This window comes from Acartia tonsa, chromosome 11 (genome assembly GCF_053477335.1).
Source record: "Acartia tonsa isolate MP-2025a chromosome 11, ASM5347733v1, whole genome shotgun sequence".
NCBI lineage: Eukaryota > Metazoa > Arthropoda > Copepoda > Calanoida > Acartiidae > Acartia > Acartia tonsa.
Window position 1 is genome coordinate 49156864 of NC_137270.1, and position 21474 is coordinate 49178337.

Sequence of the window (21474 nt, forward strand, 5' to 3'; positions counted from 1 at the left end):
AATGAACCAACCAATTAAAATTCAATAAAAGTTCCCAAAGTTTTTAAGCCAATAAATAAAAAAATGTATTATAAAACTTTGGGGACTAATACTTTGGGTGTAATAAACAGTCCATTGACCCCTCCCTCCCTAGCTCAATAAATCCCTTTAATTAAATATTGTTTGTCTGTCCTATTATAAAATATAAAAAAGGGGGAGGTAGGTTGTGCTAAAATTCCGTAAAGGTGTGTGAGTTTTAAGGCTTAAAAATAGAAGTAGATCGATAATATTCACTAAATATGTGTATTCCTTATTGAAAATACTATAATTTTTTAAGTTAACATAAATTTTATCGTTTTACTACTGTTTTTAAGCCTTAAAACTTGCACCTTTACAGAATTTTAGCACAACCTACCTCCCCCTCTTTAAAAAGATTTTTGCTATAGTTCTTATAAAATAAAATTTGTTTTTATATATTCATTTAAAATTGTAAATAGTAAAACATTTTTTAAAAACAAGGATGACAACATCTATAAAAGCAAAGAACCTTATTATTTTACAACAGTTTTCATTGCATTTTATTATAGACAGCTTTCCGCTGATATTAAAATTAAAAATTATAACATTAATTCCGTTTTTGTTAGCCCCGAGTGGTCAAAGATCTTGGCTAACAAAACTGGAATTCAGTTTATGATTTTTGTTTTATTATTCGTGGAAAATTGTGTATAATACAATGCTATACATGATTTTTTCATTACGGCTGAGAGCTGGTTCTAATCCAGCGGATATTAATCGGTTTCCAAGCCATACTGGAAATATGTTTATCAAAGGAGTTTTATCATTAATATTGTGCTTATGCTTTGATAAAATTAAGCAAAAATACTGAACTTTTTTTGTAAAAGCTTCACATTTAAAAAAATAGTGCAATAATTTAGAAAGAACGTGTTCTAATTTTTTTGTGATTTTTTTAAAAAATAATAGCTAGCCAGTAAGTAGTAGATGTAAAATGATCCATAGAATTTAGATATACAATCGGGTTTTTTTTGTAGACCTCTTATTTTTGAAGTAATTTAAGTTTTTTTAACAAATTTGTTGGTTTAAAGTTACTAAAACGCAACAAAAAAAGAAGAAAATTGCCATTATGAATAAAAATAGTAAGATCTTTAATTTGACACCTTACTTTTTAAAATTCTGTTGAGTATTTATTGAAAAAAAAAAATTTTTTTTAACCCCGTTGAATCAAAATTTGAACTATGGGTTAAAAAAAACACAAAAGTTAGGACACGTTCTTTATAATGTAAAAATTAGTTATTATCGATACAAATTAAGACAATGCACTATAAATTAATATCAATACCCAATGATCTTCAACAAAATTAACCCTTTTGTAATATAGAAAAGTTTGAACCATGCAATCAAAATTTAATAAAAGTTCTCAAATTTAAGTAAAAGCATGCATATATAAAACTTTGGGTACCAGTATAATTTACAGTCCAATGTCCCCTCCCTCTCTTTAAATTTTAGATATGTAATCGTCGATGCCAAAATAAATTGCAAATAAATTGCAAAAATTATTCCAAAAATAAGTGCTTTCATTAATTAGTAATAAATTATCATTTTTTAAAGGGATAAGACAATGGATGATTAATTCAATCTCCCCCCATTAATTTAGATGTGCTGAAAATGTATTTCATATTTCTTCCCTAATTTTCAAAGTAGTACAGCAGATAACCCATGAATGCAAACGCTATTTTCAGCTACTCCGGTCAATGGAAAAAGCGATATAATGTATAAACGATTTATACATTATACATTCATAATTTAATTTTTTTAAATTTAAATTTTTTTTTGAAGTTTGAAGCTTTTTTAGCTTGTAGCAAATATTGAGATAGGACGCGGAAGCTAGGTACACTTTCGGAAACTAAAATTCAGTACATCTTAATTTAGTGTCTTACTTTGTGGAGAAAAGGGGTGTACCAAATCATCATTGTCATCTCCCGTTTACTGACACTTTATGTAAAGAATAAGTATTCTATAACAAATTATAAAATATGATACACATTAAATATATACCGAATGATTATAGATAAAATTACCCTGTAGAAGTTGAGTGTCCTAATCTTTCAAGTAGTTGTTGAAACATTTGGACACTTAACTTAATGAACCAACAAATTAAAATTCAATAAAAATTCCTTATGGTATACTTATATCTTTACATAATTTCTTTATTATATTAGTAAAAATATCTATAAACTTATTGTAAATAAAAAAATATGCTTTTTGCCTCTTCTATAATTTATTATGTTTGAAATAAAATTAATTTTAAATACAATATTAGAATATTGTTTTTACTCATTTTATAACTATTTATTCATTTGTATTTGAGGAAACGGGTATTTGACAATGGATGATAAATAATTTATTCCCCCCTAAATTTTTTTGGGGGGTAGGGTATTTATTTTTAGCCCATTGTCCCTACCCTCTCTCTCTCTCTCTTTCTGATTATATGTGATTTTATTAAATATTTATTTAATAAATGTTTTATTATTAATTAAATTGTGTGAGCTTAAATTTCCTATTAAAATAAATTAAAATAGTTTATTTTCTTGTTTTTATTTAATAACTTTTAAATAGCTTAGCTTTTCTATAGTGATTAGGGAAAGTCCATGTTTCTAGAAAATAGCTTAAAAACCTCCATTACTATAATTATCTAGCTGTTTTCGATATCTTAATAAACACAAAAAATACAAACATTTGAGTTAGATGTAAAAAAAACATACAGACACCAAAAATCGTTTCATCTTATAATGAGTACTAGCAGTTTATAATTCAGGAATCTAAAGGGATAAGACAATGCCCGCTAAATTGATGTATTAATGGAGATACACATAATTACCCCTTCTGTAGATTACAATAAATGGTTGAAGCAGTTGAAAACTCAAATTAATGAACCCACCAATAAAAATTTAATAAAAGTCCCCAAAAGTTATTAGGCCAAAAAATAAGAAAACGTTATTATAAAACTTTGTGGACTAGTATTATGAACACCCCAAAGTCCTCTCCCCCACGGATAGTAATTACATAAAGAGGGGATTAGATATCTATCTAATTATAGAGACATTTTGCTGTTTATTGCACTAGTCCCCAAAGTTGTATCCTAACATTTTCTTATTCGTTGACTTATTAACTTTGGAATTTTTTTTTGTTTTCAGCCACTAAATTTAATCTAAACAAGGAGTAATCTTGAGTATCATAATTGAGGATGTACATCAATTTATCGGCCATTGTCTTATCCCTTTTGATCCCTAGTTATTAGTAATATTCATGTATCTATTATATTAATAGTTAAGGTTTATGTTTGTCCGATAAGATCTCAATACCTTTTAGTAAATCTTCCCTTAATATAGTTCTAGGCTATTTTATATATATATCCAAGTATTTGAATGGTTGTTAAATTAATATATATATATTTAATTGAATGTTGCACCAGATTTTCATGTAATCTGATAAAATTATACTTGCAGCTAAAATAACAACGATACCCCCAATATTCACCCCCTTTTACCCTATTTCCTTCCTACATACTGGATGAACAAACTGACCAAAAAATGAGGTCCTTATATATCCTATATCCATTTGTTGTTAAACAGACAGACAGACGTACAGATCAAGAATAATTATAGATTAGCTTCCCTACAAGTAAAATTCAAGGAGGGAAGGGACATTGGGCTGTTATTAAGTCCCCAAAGTTTGAAAATAACTTTTCTTATTCGTTGACTTAAAAATTTTTGGAACTATAACAAATTTTGATTGGCTAGTCTATTAACCCTTACAGATCGGGGGGGGGGGGCTCAAAGAGCCCCCCCCCTCTAGTTTTTTCAATCTCATTTTTTTTGTAGGTAAGATGGAGAGCTATAACTTCATGACTTTTTAAGTTTAGTAATTATACGTCGGCAAGAGTTGATTTTATTAGGATATCTGGTCTGTGTCGGTCGTGGTGTCCGGTCAAAGTCGGTTGGGTAGCAAAAAAAATTAGAAAAAATTCTAAATAAATCTTAATTTCTACATTATGACTTTTGTGTATAAGGTAGAAACCTAAAATTTTTTTGGTGAATACTTAGATATCAATGACCATCAGTGAAAAGTGGTGTTATGACCGTTTGACCGCTCCCTGACCGACTTTATGACCGATTTTTGTCTGGCTTTTACTACAGACATATATCATGAATATCGTGGCTTCTATTACAGCTAGAGACCTATATTTTTTTTTTGGTAAATCCTTGAGCAATAATAAACAGATAAAAATATTAATATGCGCCGCCAACCGCCGTTTTACCGCCGTAACCGCCGAAAATGGCGGTTTCCGTTATTTGCCGTTTTTCGGCGATGATCAGAAAAAGTAATTTTTTTGTTATGAAAAATAAAAGTTCGTCCTAAAATTTGGTCATCCTAGCTGCAAAATTGGCCGCTTTACAGCTGTTTTAAAATTTAGCGGCTGGCCGCTAAAAAGCGGCTAAGAAGCGGTCTGACTGCTATGACTAGAAAAAGTAATTTTCTCTAAAAATACACATGAACCACCAGAAAAAATTTTTACGTCTTTATCTGTACCAGGAGCCGAGATAGAGGGGGGGGGCTCTTTGAGCCCCCCCCCCCCCCCCGATCTATTAAGGTGGGAATTGGGGCCCGATCTGTAAGGGTTAAGTTAAGTTTTAACACATTCCAACAACTAATTTAAATCTACAGAAGGGATTATTTTGTGTAACATTATTGAGGATGTAAATTAATTTATCAGCCATTGTTTTATCCCTTTAGTTCCCTAAATAAAATTAGTATTTACGCTAATCCGCTAAACTATCACAAATGTTATTTTTATAGGATTAACTTTCAATATCTATCTATCTATCTATCAATCCATCTATCTATCTATCTATCTATCTATCTATCTATCTATCTATCTATCTATCTATCTATCTATCTATCTATCTATCTATCTATCTATCTATCTATCTATCTATCTATCTATCTATCTATCTATCTATCTATCTATCTATCTATCTATCTATCTATCTATCTATCTATCTATCTATCTATCTATCTATCTATCTATCTATGAAAAGTAGATTAACCCAATCAACAATTATATATCAATCTTATTTTCTCTCCCGGGAGGGAGGGGACATTGGTCTGTTTATTACACTAGTCCCCAAGCTTTTCTTATTCGTTGGCTTAATAGCATTTTATTGAATTTTGATTAGTCGGTTCATAAAGTTGAGCGTTAAAACATTTCAACAGCTAAGTGTAATCTACGGAAGGGGTAAATTTGTTTATCATCATTGGGGATGTACATCAATTTATCGGCCATTGTCTTATCCCTTTAAATCTCTGACCCTATTTATTTGCTCGAGGATGGGTAATTAGGTATTAAATACGGCATTGGATATATATATACATGGATATATTGTCAGAGAAAAATTTATATAAAATATAGACCTTATTTATTGGTTAGTTCGTTCATTCAGTAGAAGAAGAGGGGATGGGGTAAAGTGGATCTTTTTTTTAGCCAGCTGGTAGCATCACTTTATCAGAGTACATGCAAAATCTGGTGCAACATCCAAGTAATAATATATCGATTAAATACGTGGGGTGGTGTATATTCACGTCCGTTCATATTATTATATTCAACAGACCAGGAATATAAACAGATAAGACAATGGACGGTTGATTTATGTACATCCCCAATGATGATATACAAAATTACCGCTACTTTAGATCAAAATTATTGGTTGAAAAGTTTGAACACTGTTAGTTTGAAATATTAAACTTTGGGTACCAGTATAATTTACAGTCCAATGTCCCCTCCCTACCTGAAAGAGACAAAATCCTACTATATCATAATAGTTTTTGTGCATTTGTTTGTCCTCGCCAACTGCTGAAACCATAAATAGGTTTAAGGCTATTTTGTTTTTAGATTGAAGTGGTTTTCAGCTATTTCTTCAAGTACAGTAGCAAAGATTACACTAGTCCCCAAAGTTTTATAATAACGTTTATTATTCGTCGGCTTAACAACTTTGGGAACTTTTATTGAAATTTGATTGGTCAAATTTACAGAAGGGATAATTTTGTGATCATCATTGGATATTTACATTAATTTATCAACCATTGTCTTGTCCCTTTAGATACCTGGCATTTTGTGCTGTTTAAATAAATTGCTTTTCTAACGATTAAATATCCAACGTAACCGAATGAACATACCTCTAAGATTAACTATTATCAAATATCTTTATTTAGAGCTATTTATACTCAGAGATATAAAGGGATAAGACGATGGCCGATAAATTCATATACATTCCAAAAATTACCCCTTCTGTAGATTAAGATTATTGGATGAAACATTTAGACACTCAATTTTATAAACCAACCAATCAAAATCAATTTAAAGGCCCTAAAGTTGTAAGTCCAACAAATAAGAAAACATTATTATAAAACTTTGGGGACTTTCTTTGTCTATCCTCAAGCCCTGTTTAATGTTATCTAAGGTAATGAAGCAAATAAGATTGATTCTTATTTTTATTCTACAAATAATACACTCCATTTACAATCAATTACACCCTATTATCTATCTATTCACCTATCTATCTACCTATCTATCCATCTATCTATCTATGTATTTATCTAACTATCTATCCATCTGTCTATCTATCTATCTATCTATCTATCTATCTATCTATCTATCTATCTATCTATCTATCTATCTATCTATCTATCTATCTATCTATCTATCTATCTATCTATCTATCTATCTATCTATCTATCTATCTATCTATCTATCTATCTATCTATCTATCTATCTATCTATCTATCTATCTATCTATCTATCTATCTATCTATCTATCTATCTATCTATCTATCTATCTATCTATCTATCTATCTATCTATCTATCTATCTATCTAACTATTTATCTATATATCTATCTATCTATCTATCTATCTACCTATTAATCTATCCATCTATCTATCTCTTTAATTATCTATTTATCCAAATATCTAATGGTGTATTATATCTATATATTCTAAAAATAATACACTCAATTTACAATCAATTACATCCCCCATTTATCTATTTACCTACCAATCTGTCTATCTATCTATCTATCTATCAATCTATCTATCTATCTATCTATCTATCCATCTATCTAATGGTGTATTGTATATATCTATTCTACAAATAATACATTCCATTTACAATCAATTGCATCCCCTCATCTATCTATCCATCTATCTATCTTCTATCTATCTATCCATCTATCCATCTTCTATCTATCTATCAATCTATTTGTCATTTTATCTATTCATCTATCAATCTATGTAATGGTATATTATATCTATGTATTCTACAAATAATACACTCCACTTACAATCAATTACATACCCCTGTCTATCTATCTACCTACTATCCATCTATCTACCCAATTATCTACCTAGCTATCTATCTATACATCTATCTATCTATCTACCTGTCTAATTGTCTATCTATCTATCCATCTTTCTAATTTCTAATTTATTCAAATTATACATAACATATTCTATATACAATTAATGCAATGAAAAATCTTTTTATCTCTCTTTCTATCTACGTATTTTCATATTTACCAGAGTTACCAATGAATTTTCTCTATATATCTGTCTATCTCTCTATCTTTCTTCTATTTAACTCTCTGTCTCTACATAAGTCCCTCTATTTGTCTATCTATATATACACCCATTTATCTATATAAGCTAAGGGAATATAAAGCATAACATTGTATTATGATGAGCTAATTTAATAATCTATATTAATATTTAATACACCTTTAATACACTCTATTTGGGAGGTGTAGGGCAGTTTGGTCTCATTTTTGTACTGTAATTCACAGTGTACAGATGATGAATTCTTTTCTTATCTTTGTACTGTATGTGTACAGTAAACATATAGTGAAGTGTATACTGCTTTTATATTGTACTCTACATGTACAGTGTACAGAAGGTGTATTTTTGTACTGTACATATACAGTGTACCCGCGACCGTGGCTCAACACGTAGTGCATCCGCTCGTCATTGGGAAGGTGATAGGTTCGAATCTCGGTCTGACACCACGTCATAACTAAAGACCTTAAAGATGGTTCCTACTGCTGCTATGTCAGGTGCGCGACACAAATAGTCAGAGTAGGGGGAATGCCAAGGCCCAAAACAGGCGCAACTCACTACCATGCACAGTTAGGACTTCTCAGAAAAAGGTCGTGCAATCAAAGGGTTGGTTGTCTGATGGCAAATGGACGCTTTACATCGCAATCATAGGGCTTAGGGCGGCAACCCTATCCCATATCCATAAGCCACATTGTTACAGAACACTGACAAATTGTCAGCGGCCTATGCTCCCCCCTGTGGAGTGAAAAGGGCTTGTTATTGTTACATATACAGTGTACAGAAGGTAAAATGAATTCTGGTTTTATTTTTGTACTATGTTTGTACAGTGTACAGAAGGTGAAGGACATTTTGGTATTATTTTTGTACTGTACGTGTACAATGTACATAAGGTGAAGAGTATTTTGTTATTTTTCAATGTCATTTTTTTTGTAGGTAAGATAGAGAGTTGTGACTTCATGACTTTTTAAGTTTAGTAATTATACGTCGGCAAGAGTTGATTTTATTAGGATATCTGGTCTGTGTCGGTCGTGGTGTCCGGTCAAAGTCGGTTGGGTAGCACCAAAATTAAAAATAAATTCTAAATAATTCTTAATTTCTACATTATGACTTTGTATATAAGATAGAAACCTAAAATTTTTTTGTTGAATACTGAGATATCAATGACCTTATGAGAAAAGTGGTGTTATGACCGTTTGACCGCACCCTGACCGACTTTATGACCGATTTTTGTCCGGCTTTTACTACAGACATATATCATGAATATCGTGGCTTCTATTACAGCTAGAGACCTATAAATTTTTTTGGTAAATCCTTGAGCAATAATAAACAGATAAAAATATTAATTGGCGCCGCCAACCGCCGTTTTACCGCCGTAACCGCCGAAAATGGCGGTTTCCGTTAATTGTCGTTTTTCGGCGATGATCAGAAAAAGTAATTTTTTTGTTATGAAAAATAAAAGTTCGTCCTAAAATTGGGTCATCCTAGCTGCAATATGACCCTCCCCCCCGATCTATTAAGGTGGGAATAGGGGCCCGATCTGTAAGGGTTAATACAGTATTAAAACAAACCATAATACCTACCACCAAATATTAAAACAAATGTGTCTTACTACCAACCAAAAATTGACAGCTTTGTGTTCTAAAAAGATATTTCTAAAGACTTTTAGTCAAAGTTTTATAACATCACAGTTGCAAGCAATAACAAACTGTAATCCTATTGTCATAATTTACTAATCATTATTCCTAGAAACAGCCCGTAGTATGTTATACATATACATCAGAAAATTGGCATTACCCTTAGGTTTTTGTGAAAAACCTAAAATTTACCCCTCTACTTTTATTATAAGGATGACAACATCAATAAGCAGAATATTAATTCATATATGAAAAATTGTTTAAATAAAACGTGATTATAGAGGTGCTTTGCCTAAAAATATTTCCTTTTTTCCTAAAAATTGTTATTCTAAAAATTGATTTAAATAATAAAAAATATTTTAAATGAACATACGGACTTGTTAGTTGAATTGCTATGCTTTCTAAAACGTACCTAACAGTTACAGGAATCATCATACCAAATTTGAAATCTATTAAAAATATATGGGGGGGGGGGGGAGAGGTAAACTCAAATAAAAAAGGATATCGCCATTAAATTTTCATACAAGTTTAAGTGGTTGTAAGTTAAATATATAAAACATTTAACTTACAAAGGCGAGACAAGGGTAATGATGTTTATTAGAAGCGGGGCTTTTCTACATTTATAATCTGTTTGTCTGTATTATCTTTATTGTTCTATTTATTGATTTTAAACTTTGCATGATGATTTTTGTAATAATTTAAAAAGCTTCAGCAGAAAGTTAAAATGCTTATTTTGAATATTTGATTGTATGTCCCCAGAGTTTTATATTTGCTCAGTCAAGAATTTTGTGGACTTTATTAAATTTTGATTAGCTGGTTTAGTTTGAGTATCAACGACTAATTTTAATCTATAGAAAGAGTAATTTTGTGTATCATCATTTTTGGGATGTGCAACAATTTATCGGCTATTGTCCTTTCCCTGCTTATATAATGATACAGATATGATATTAATGATTATTAACATAAGTATTTTTCACTTCCATGCTTCGGAAGCGTAGCAACTCTATAAATATGTGTATGTCCGTATGTCCAGATTTTACATTATATAACTTTACATGCTTTTTAAAACAAGGATGACAACATCCAAGAAAACGAAGTAGGACAAACATTAACACTTGTAGATTGTCAGAACTGAATAAGCAGAATATAAAGTATTTTTTTTTGTAAAACTGCTAAAATACAGGATAATGTTGAAGGACATACTTATATCTTTAGGACTTGATTGAAGAGAAGCTCCCCTTATTACATTATACCTTGATATAATAGGAATCATTATTCCAAAAATCAAATGAATAGAAAATTGTTGTCCAAAAGGTTGAAAGTAAACACTTTTTAAATCATTACGAACGGACGGACCGCCCCTTATTGTAGAAAAGCTTCGCTATTTAAAAATGCATAAGCTTGTTATTTTTGCGCTACTTATGGCCATAATTGTTCTTGCTCAATCAATAATACATTAAATCATTTTTTGTCGGCACAAAACGAGCATCATTATATTGCCCTGCCAAGTCTAACAAACAAACAAACCAAAAGAAAAAAGAGGCAAAACGCGGAGAAAATCTGTTATAAATGTAATAAAAAATGCAGGAATGGAAATAAATCTCGGCTCCGACCAATAACACAACTCTCCGCTTACTCCGTCAAGCTTTCGACCAATAAGCGTCAAGGATTTAAATCCATGCAACCAATGAGAAGCCAGTATTTGTCGTTGCGACGGCCAATGGGAGGTGAGAATTTAGCGGGAAAGCGACCAATGAGAGGCGCGCATTATCTGCTCAATTTAGTGCTAAACACATTTAAGAGGGTCTATTTGTATATATTTTTTTAAAGCGAAGCTTTTCTATAATTAGGGTCGGTCCGTCCGGAACGTGTCGCTTTTTTCGTTAATTTAGGCATGTTAGAATTGTCCTATTGATTTCAAACTTTGTATGGTGATTCCTGAAGTAGTTAGAAAGCGTAGCAACTCCATAATCATTACCAAAAAGTCCGTACGTCCATTTTAAACATGACGGTTTAAAATTTTTTTTTAACAACAAGTTTTTATTTGATTGATTTATGATCTGATTTTTGGAGTACTGATTCCTATTACAATAAGGTACAATATTTCAAGCGAAGCATCTCCATAATCAAGACCTAAAAACGTCAGTATGTCCCTAAACAATATCCTGTATTTATTCAGTTTTTCATCTAATTTACTTACAATTTGCTTACTTTTATACATTTATATTCTGATTATTCAGTTCTCTACAAGTATTAATGTCCGTTTGTCCTACCGTTTCAGAGCTTCGCTTTTATGGATGTTGTCATCCATGTTTATTTGGGCATTCATTCAATAATGAAGATATTTATACACAGATCTATTATCTACATAAATCTCTCTATCTTATAGTAACAGTATGTCGGTCTGTATAAAAGGATCTCGCTAACCGCTGAACAGATCAGGTTCTCCTTTACAGAGTAGCTTCTCATAGTTCCTGTGAAAGTTTTTAACTAATTTAGTTGAGATTACCACCACCCTCCCGAAAAAAATCAAAAAAAATTACCCATCCCCAATAAATAAAAATTTTTTTAAAGATAATTTTTAAAAATGGGTTATCGATTTCAAATTCCCACGCTTCAAGTGCTTCTAGAGGCCTCTAGGGGCGTAGCCGCTAGTATATATATGCACTAGCGGCTACGTCCCTAACATCAAGGTGCTCTGTATTCTAAGGGGTAAGAATGTAAAAACGAGGTAGAAACATAGCCTAAAACCTGCTGGGGACCTTCTTAAATCTTCCCTAAAAAGGAAATTAAAATCTGTTTAACAGTTATTGAAATTTTAAACTTCAGACAAAAATAACATTACTACTTAACTTTATTACTACGTATTAGGACCAGCGCTAATCTCCCCCAAAATAGGTTTAAACCTTCCCAGAACCTTTTTTTCAATTTATTACCAAATACGAAGGGGTGGGGTGAGCACTTAATGAAACAAAGGATCGATTTATAAGTATATAAAAATATAAATTACTTAATTTATGTAGGTTTGACTTTAAAATAGACTTTGATATTGTGTGCATTATAATGGGATATAGTCAGAGAGAGAGTGGTCAATTGGCTGTTCATTACACTAGTCCCCAAACTATTATGATAAAGTTTTCTTATTCGTTTGCTTAACAACGTTAGGAACTTTTATTGATTTTGATTGGTTTGTTCAAATGTTTTAACCACTAATTGTAATCTACAAAAGGGATAATTTTGTGTATCAACAATGGGAATGTACACAAATTAAACGGCCATTGTCTTATCCCTTTAGATTCCTGTATATATAACAAGCTTACCATACTATTGATTGTAATTACCCTTGTATAGAGCTTAACCATGGAGGGAGGGAGGGGACATTGGACTGGATATTACCACTAGTACCCAAAGTTTTATAACCCTTTTTCTGTTAAACTTTGGGTACTTTTATCGAAATTTGGGTTTAACCAGGGAGGGAGGGGACATTGGACTGTAAATTACACTAGTACCCAAACTTTTATAACCACGTTGGCTCTAAAACTTTGAGTACTTTTATTGAATTTTGATTACTTGGTTCTCACCTAGTAGTGTCTAAACTTTTCGCCAAATTGTTGGTTATCAACAAGAGGGATAATTTTATTTATCATCATTAGGGGTTATTTACATCAATTTATTGTCCATTGTCTTATCCCTTCAAATCCCTGCTTATTTAGAAGTTAATCATGTCAAGAATCTAAAGGATCTAAATTGATATACATACACATACACAAAAATACCCGTTCTGTAAATTTCAATTACTGGTTCAAACGTTTAGACACTCAACTAAATGAACCAATTTATCAAAATTAAATAAAAAGTCGCCAAAGTTGTTAAGTCAACAAATAAGAAAACGTTATTATAAAACTTTGGAGACTAGTGTAATAAACAGCCCAATATCCCCTCCCTCCCTGGGTGTTAACTTACTTTAAGATAACTAAAGCAGGGAAGCAGGGGTAGGACATTAATTAAAAACAAGGATGACATTTCCATTAGTAGCGAAGCACAAAAATATCACGGATATGAACACGGACCTGCCTAAATGCAGTCTGACCGCTATGGATGTTTAATCATTAATTATGCTCCACATTGATGGAAATGTTAACGACAAGTTTCAACCGTCTATCTTTTATAGGAACCGAGAAATCACGTTATCCCAAGTGCAGTGGTAGAGGTTAGAATATTTCCAATTAACATTCCCCTGAAACCATGACGGCTACTGCAGAGATTTTTTATTTTTTCCTTAGATATCAAATATCATAAAATAACTGTAGAATTACAACTCATTTAGGCTTATAACCTGTGTTGTTATTCTACTAAGAAATTGTGTTTTTAGAAACTGTTTATCTAGTTCATGAGATAACACAGAGAAAGAGATAAGTCGTTGAATACAGGGATCTAAGGGGATAAGACAATGGCCGACTTATTGAAACGTTTGAACAGTTAATCTAATAAACAAACCAATCAAAATTCATTAAAGGTCCCCAAAGTTGTTAAGCAAACAAATAAGACAACGGTACCATAATACAATGGTAATAGCGGTTGAAACGTTTGGACACTCAATTTAATAAACTAAAATTCGTTAAAAAGTTGATAAGCCAACAAATAATAAATTACAGGGGTACCCAAAGTTGTAAAAAAAGTACCCAAAGGGTGAAGTTAAATATCCTTTTATCGCTGATATCTCAACACAAATGTTAGCCCGAAACTTCGGGCTAACAAAACTGGTTTTAACCTTTCAATTTTTATGTTAATAACCGCGGAAAGCTGTCTATAATACAATGCGATAAATATATAAGACAATGACAATAATTTGATGTACATCCCAAATGTTGATACACAAAATTACCCCTTCTGTAGATTGCAATTAGTGGTTGAAAAGTTTGGACACCCAATCAAAATTCATTATTAGTTGGCTCACAAACTTTGGGAACTTTTCATAGAATTGTAATTGGATGAATCAAAACTAGTGTGTCCAAATTTTTCAACCAATTTAATGTTTGATTTTGTTATATTACTCCTTCTGCAGAGTGGTTGAAACGTTTGAACACTTGAATATCCTTTTATCGCTGAGATATCTCTACACAAATGTTAGTTGAAAGATTTAAGGAAAAAATTCCTCACAACCCAAAATTAGATTACTCTAAACACAAACCTAACTATAACTGACATTAGAAAAAAAACAGGGAGGGAGGGGACAATGGGCTGTTTAATACAGGAGTCTCCAAAGTTCCGTATTAACTTTGGGGACTTTAATTCATTAAGTTTTGTGTTTAAACCTTTTAATCACAAATTTTAATCTACAGAAGGAATAATTTTGTCTACCATCATTGGGGATGTACAACAATTTATCGGCCATTGTCTTATCCTTTTAGATCCCTGATAAAAACTAGAATAACAACATCCATAAGTATCAAAGCTAAACAATTAGTTAATAGAACAAAATAATATAAGACTTTTTAATTTTGAAATCTAAATAAAAATTAGATTACTCTAAACCTAAACCCAACTAGAACTAGGAATCTAAAGGGATAAGACAATGGCTAATATATTAAGGATGATACACAAAATTATCCCTTTTGTAGTTTACAATTAAGGATTAAAACGTTCGGACACTTAACTTAATGAAATATACAATCGAAACTTAATAAATGTCCCCAAAGAAGTTAAAAAAAACGTTATTACAAAACTTTGGGGACTAGTGTAATAATCAGCTATCTATCTACCTATATATCTATCTATCTATCTTCCCATTTAATCTAATCTGACAAAAGGAATAGATTAAATTTACATCATCTCACATATCATGTATTTCATTTTAAATCCTTTATTTCACTAATTCTGTTCATTAAAATCTAGGCTTTTTGGAAAGCAAAGCCCCTCCACGTTTAGGTTAGTCCGTACATTAGAATAAAACATTAGAGGGAGAAAGGGTTAAATAACTATCTCCCAATCGCAACCACCTTATGCAACCTTTCTATTAGGTCATTGAAAATCAACCAATGGTGTTGCTTATATTAACACAGCCATGTAGCAGAAAATAATTTAGAAGCAGACAAAGAAGGTCGTTGAAAAAGGAATGAAGGTAGTTTTCTGTATATACATCTATACTATAGATCTGTTATCTCTACAATAAGTATACATATATGTACAAACTATACAACTATCTGGCCCCTGTCTTAAGGACCTTATTCGTCTGCTAGCAAATTGCTTTCTGCTCTTTTGGCTGTAGTAATATTTACGGTGTTATTGGGTGATATTCAAAGACCCAATTGAAAGTCGGCACAGGGTCTACGGGATGGAGACTTGCAGTTATTTAACCCCTTACCCCTCGGTTGCTTTACTCTAATGTCCGTACGTTCATAACGGATAGCTCTTATCGTTAATTTAGAATAGTATCGATTCTTGTGATGGTTAGGTAAACTTTTAAGTATTTACTAGTTTTAGCTTTTCAGCGACACCATTTTTTATGTGAAGTTTTCTGTTGTTATTTTCGGTCTATATGTCAATAATGTATTGCTCTTATCGTAAATTTAGGCATTCCATATTTTAATCAAATTTGATGTAAACAAAGCATTTCATGTTACCAAAATACTAAAATATCCTATAGTAGTACATCCTCATAAGAAATATAGGCGTTCAAGTAAATTTCAGGTTCCAGGTATGATCCTCAAGGTCTTTTAAAATCAAAGGTATTTTAGGGTTAATTAACCATGATTCCTAGTAGAATAAGACATGTAGGGCGTAAAGTACTATTCACAACAACTATGGCGGACAACTAACCTTTTGATTGCACAACCTTAGTCTTGAAGTATTAACATAAAGGCCTGTTAGTTACCAGGATATTTACCCTAATTCTTTTGTATACTACTTCTATTCAGAGAGAGAGAGGGGACAATGGGCTGATTATTAATCTAGTACCCAAAGTTTTATAAATACATTTTTTTATTGGTTGGATTAATAACTTTGGGGAATTTTATAAAATTTTGACTGGTTGGTTCTTTAAGTTGAGTGTCTTATCGTTTCAACCATTAATTGTAATCTACATAAGGTAAAATTTTGTGTATCATCAATGGGGAGGTACATCAATTTTGCAGCGATTGTCTTATCCCTTTAGATCCCTAAGTTCTATTACTGCAATACATAGTAGGGAATTTTGACGTCTTGCTATGACGTTTTTTGCTCCGGATTCGAAACCATCACCCCCCCCCCCCCACCCACAGAAACAAAAAGATACATAGAAAGGAGGGGAAATAGGGATGTTTGTTATACTAGTCCCCAAAGTTTTCTAATTCGTTGCTTTAACAACTTTTGGGGCTTTAATGACTTTTAATTGGTTGGTTCTTTAAGTTGAGTGTCCAAACGTATCAACCAGTAATTGTAATATACATAAGGGGTTATTTTATGTATCATCAATGTGGATGTACACCAATTTATCGGCTATTGTCCCTAAAAGTACTAATGATGATGAAAAAATGTCCATTGTCTTATCCCCCTACATCCCTGCTTATTTTGCAAATTGAATAAGAACATTACTTCAAATTTAATAAGAAAACGAGGATAACAACATCCATAAGAATGGATATAAAAAAACGTGGATGTATTAACAAAAGGGTAAAATTTGTCGTTAATTTAGGTTGTTGATATGGACCTTATTTATTGGTAAGTTTGTCCAGTTGGAGGGGAAGGTATAGGATAAAAAGGGGTACCGTTTTTTAGCCAGCTGCGAGTATCTCTTTATTAGAGTAAATCTGGTGCAACATCCAAGTAATAATATATCAATTTCTATAAGTCACCCATATAATATAAATAAATTAATATTTAATATCTGTCTATCTATCTATCTAATATCTATTATCATAATTATAGAATAGCTTTACTATTTGAAATAAGAATATTACTTGAATTTAATTATCCTATATAGAGTTAAAGCAATTTCTAAAGTCAACAAACAATGATATTATAACAGTAGATTAAAAAACTTGATTAGTGCCTAATCATATTGTAATAGTATGGTATTATACAACCTTAAAACCCACTTTTGCTTAGACTTTGGGATATAGGGATTTCAGGGATCTAAAGGGATAAGATAAAAGCCGATGTACATCCATAATTATGATACACAAAATTACCACTTATGTAGATAATAATTAGTGGTTGAAATATTTGGACACTCAACTTAATAAACCAACCAATCAAAATTCACTAAGTCCCCAAAGTTGCTAAGCCAACGAATAAGAAAGCGTTATTGTAAAACCTTGAGGACTAGTGTAATAAATAGCTCAATGTCCCCTCCCTCCATTTAGGGAAAATCAATCAAAAATCCCCCAAAATATTTATAAACCTTCCAAAGACCCATGAGAAGTTACATTGTAATGGAGAACCATGACAGTTCAACGGTTAGCGAGATCCATCGGTACAGACAGACCTTCACATGCAGAGAGATATCCTGTTACTTTATTAAATTATGATTCATTATCCTATCCCCTGACATCCCTGAAATTTACAAGTGTAAATTAAATTCAATTTTCGTATGATAGTGTTATAAAATAATTTCCCGTATTATTAATCCGGACCGTTATTTCTATAGCTCCGGTATCTAAAGGGATAAGACAATTGCCGATAAATCAATAACATCCCCAATAACTATATACCCCGTCTGTAGAGTGGTTGAAACGCTTGGACACTCAACGAAATAAGATAACAAATTTGAAATTAAATAAAAGTCCCCAAGCTAGGTTATTAACCCTTACAGATCGGGGGGGGGGGGGTCATATTGACCCCCCCCTCTATTTTTTCAATGTCATTTTTTTTGTAGGTAAGATAGAGAGTTGTGACTTCATGACTTTTTAAGTTTAGTAATTACACGTCGGCAAGAGTTGATTTTATTAGGATATCTGGTCTGTGTCGGTCATGGTGTCCGGTCAAAGTCGGTTGGGTAGCACCAAAATTAAAAAAAATTCTAAATAAATCTTAATTTCTACATTATGACTTTGTATATAAGGTAGAAACCTAAAAATTTTGGTGAATATCAATGACCTTATGAGAAAAGTGGTGTTATGACCGTTTGACCGCACCCTGACCGACTTTATGACCGATTTTTGTCCGGCTTTTACTACAGACATATATCATGAATATCGTGGCTTCTATTACAGCTAGAGACCTATAATTTTTTTTGGTAAATCCTTGAGCAATAATAAGCAGATAAAACTATTAATTGGTGCCGCCAACCGCCGTTTTACCGCCGTAACCGCCGAAAATGGCGGTATCCGTTATTTTCCGTTTTTTGGCGATGATCAGAAAAAGTAATTTTTTTGTTATGAAAAATAAAAGTTCGTTCTAAAATTTGGTCATCCTAGCTGCAAAATTGGCCGCTCTACAGCTGTTTTAAAATTTAGCTGCTGGCCGCTAAAAAGCGGCTAAGGAGCGGCCTGACCGCTATGACTAGACAAAGTAATTTTCTCTAAAAATACACATGAACCACCAGAAAAAAATTTTACGTCTTTATCTGTAGCAGAAGCCGAGATAGAGGGGGGGGTCAATATGACCCCCCCCCCAATCTATTAAGGTGGGAATAGGGGCCCGATCTGTAAGGGTTAAGCGAGACAATAAAAAAAACTAAACTATAAGACTTTGGGGACTAGTGTATCAAACATTTTAATGTACCATCTAAAAATTATCAAGAAACAAAAAACTACATGATCTAATAATGCTTACACATCTAATATTGACTTAAAAATCAACTCATAGCATTATGCTTAATCAGACTTTGAATCACAGTCACTCTTATTATTTATGAGGAAAATAGCTTTGATTTTTGTAGTTTAAATTGACTTCCTACCCTTTATTATAGAGTTGCTAGTATTTAAGGGCTTTGCATTGAAGAAAACAAAAAAAAAGCCTAAAACCGTACAAGGCTTACACCTTTCTGTGACCAAAATGAATCAACCTTAAAAGAATAACCCCATTATTTCATTTTCTATTGAAATATTATTTTTTTTTTTGGGGGGGGGGGGAGTTCATTCAAGAGTTTTGGAAATTGGCAAAATTCGCATTATAAGATTATTAACTTTAAGTATGATATGATTATTTGATTTTTACTTTCATTTTACATTAAAGAATAATAAAATTTTTATTTTTATCTATTTATCTATGTATCTATCCATCTACCTATATATCTATCTATTTATCCATCCATCACTCTATTCATTCATTCATCTATCAATCTATCTATCTATCTATCATCTATCTAACTATATATCTATTTATATATCAACTATCTTTCTATCTATCTATCTATATATATATTTCCATCCATCCATCTATCTATCCATCCATCTACCTATCTATCTATCTAGATTACTTATTCTCAATCTATCTATGGAGGGTAGGTCATTTGATGTTGTAAATTTTACTAGTACCCAAAGTTTTTTAAACACTTCGTTGGCTTAAAAACATTGGGTACTTTGATTAAATCTTGATTGGTGTCTATTACAAATATATATTCCAGTGTCTTATCCCTTAAGATCCCTGTCTATATAACTCTTTATGATAATTATTTTAATATATAATAGAGTTATTAATTAATTTATATAGTTTCTATGTTATTCGATACTTAAAAAGGCGGTTTCCTTAGTCATTTGATCATATACTGTAGTGTCACAATAGGTTTGTCCATATGTCTGTTATAAACTCAATGTATTTTATGACATCACAATTTCTAGAATTGGGGTCGTTGTGTATGTAATGTTTAGCTCTTTTCTTTAATTTATACATGATATAATTGTCCTATAGATTTCAAAATTCGTATATTGATTCCTATAACAGTTAAGTTTGATTTAGAAAGCGTAGCAACCCTATAACCATTACCAGAAATTCTGTTTGTCCATTTAAAACATGTTCATTTTAAACCTTTTAACCTTTCATTTTCCTTAAGCATTTGATGTACTATGTTGTCACAATAGGTTTGTTGTCCATCTATTGGTTAATAAATAAATAAAAGTACATGTTAGGGCATTTTAATAAAGTTTCTTTTAGGAAGCGAGGCTACTCTATAATTTACCTTGTCTGTCCGTCAGTCAGTCAGCTCATAACAGTATGGGGAAAATGTTATTTTCATTGCTGCTATTGAATTTTTCAGTGAGGATTCCTATGACATATGTAACCTAGCCATGTTTTACTCTTTATATCACAGAACAGAAATATAACCCTAAATCTAAAAATACAATAGCCTAAAACTATCCAAGAACGCTTGTGAAGCTTCCTTAAAAAGGAGAATTTAATCGATTCAGAAGTTTTTAGAATCCTCAGCCACATTCAATAATATTACTACTTTATATAATAGCAAGTTGCTTCGCGCCTATCATGTAGGGGAAGGTAGGAGATGTCAGAAAATTAGCTTTAACCAACCCAAGAAATTTAAAAGCTTCCCTTAAAATTACAACTCATTAGGACCGGCAATTATATCTTTAGAACCCTCCATTAATAATTCGTAAGAAGAAAGGGTGGAGAGATGGTTTTTAATTGGATAATTCACAATTTCCCATAAACTTTTGTTTTGACTCCAAAAAGCGCCCAACCCAAGAAGCAGAGATACTATTAAAGTGTCAGTTTGTTAGCTATACGTCATAAAAATGTTTCATTTTTTTTAACCCTTTCTCTTTTTCCTTTCTTTATCTCTTTCTCTCTCTCTCTCCTTCTCTCACTTTATGTCTCCCTCTCTTCAAGTTTCTCCTCTCTATCTCTCTCATTCTATTTTCTCTATTTATTTCTCTATCTCTTATTCTTTCTCACTCTCTCTCTTCCTCTCACTCAATTTCTCTCATTCTCTCTCTAACTTTTTCTCTCTCTCTCACTCTCTGTCTCTCTTTTCATCTTTCTCCTCTCTAATTCTCTCTCTCTCCTTCTCTAACTGCGTCTTTTTTTCTCTCCCTTTCTCTGACTCCCTCGCTCTTTTTTCTCTTTCTCTCTAACTCTAACTCCCTATCTTTCTCTCTCTGTTTTTCTAACTCCACTTTCTTTTCTCACACTGTGTATATCTCTATCTCTTACTCTCTTTCTTTCTCCTTCTGTATCCCTCTTTCTGTCTCTCTTCCTCTATCAATCTCTCTCCTTCATTCTTAAATTTATATAATGAGGGGGT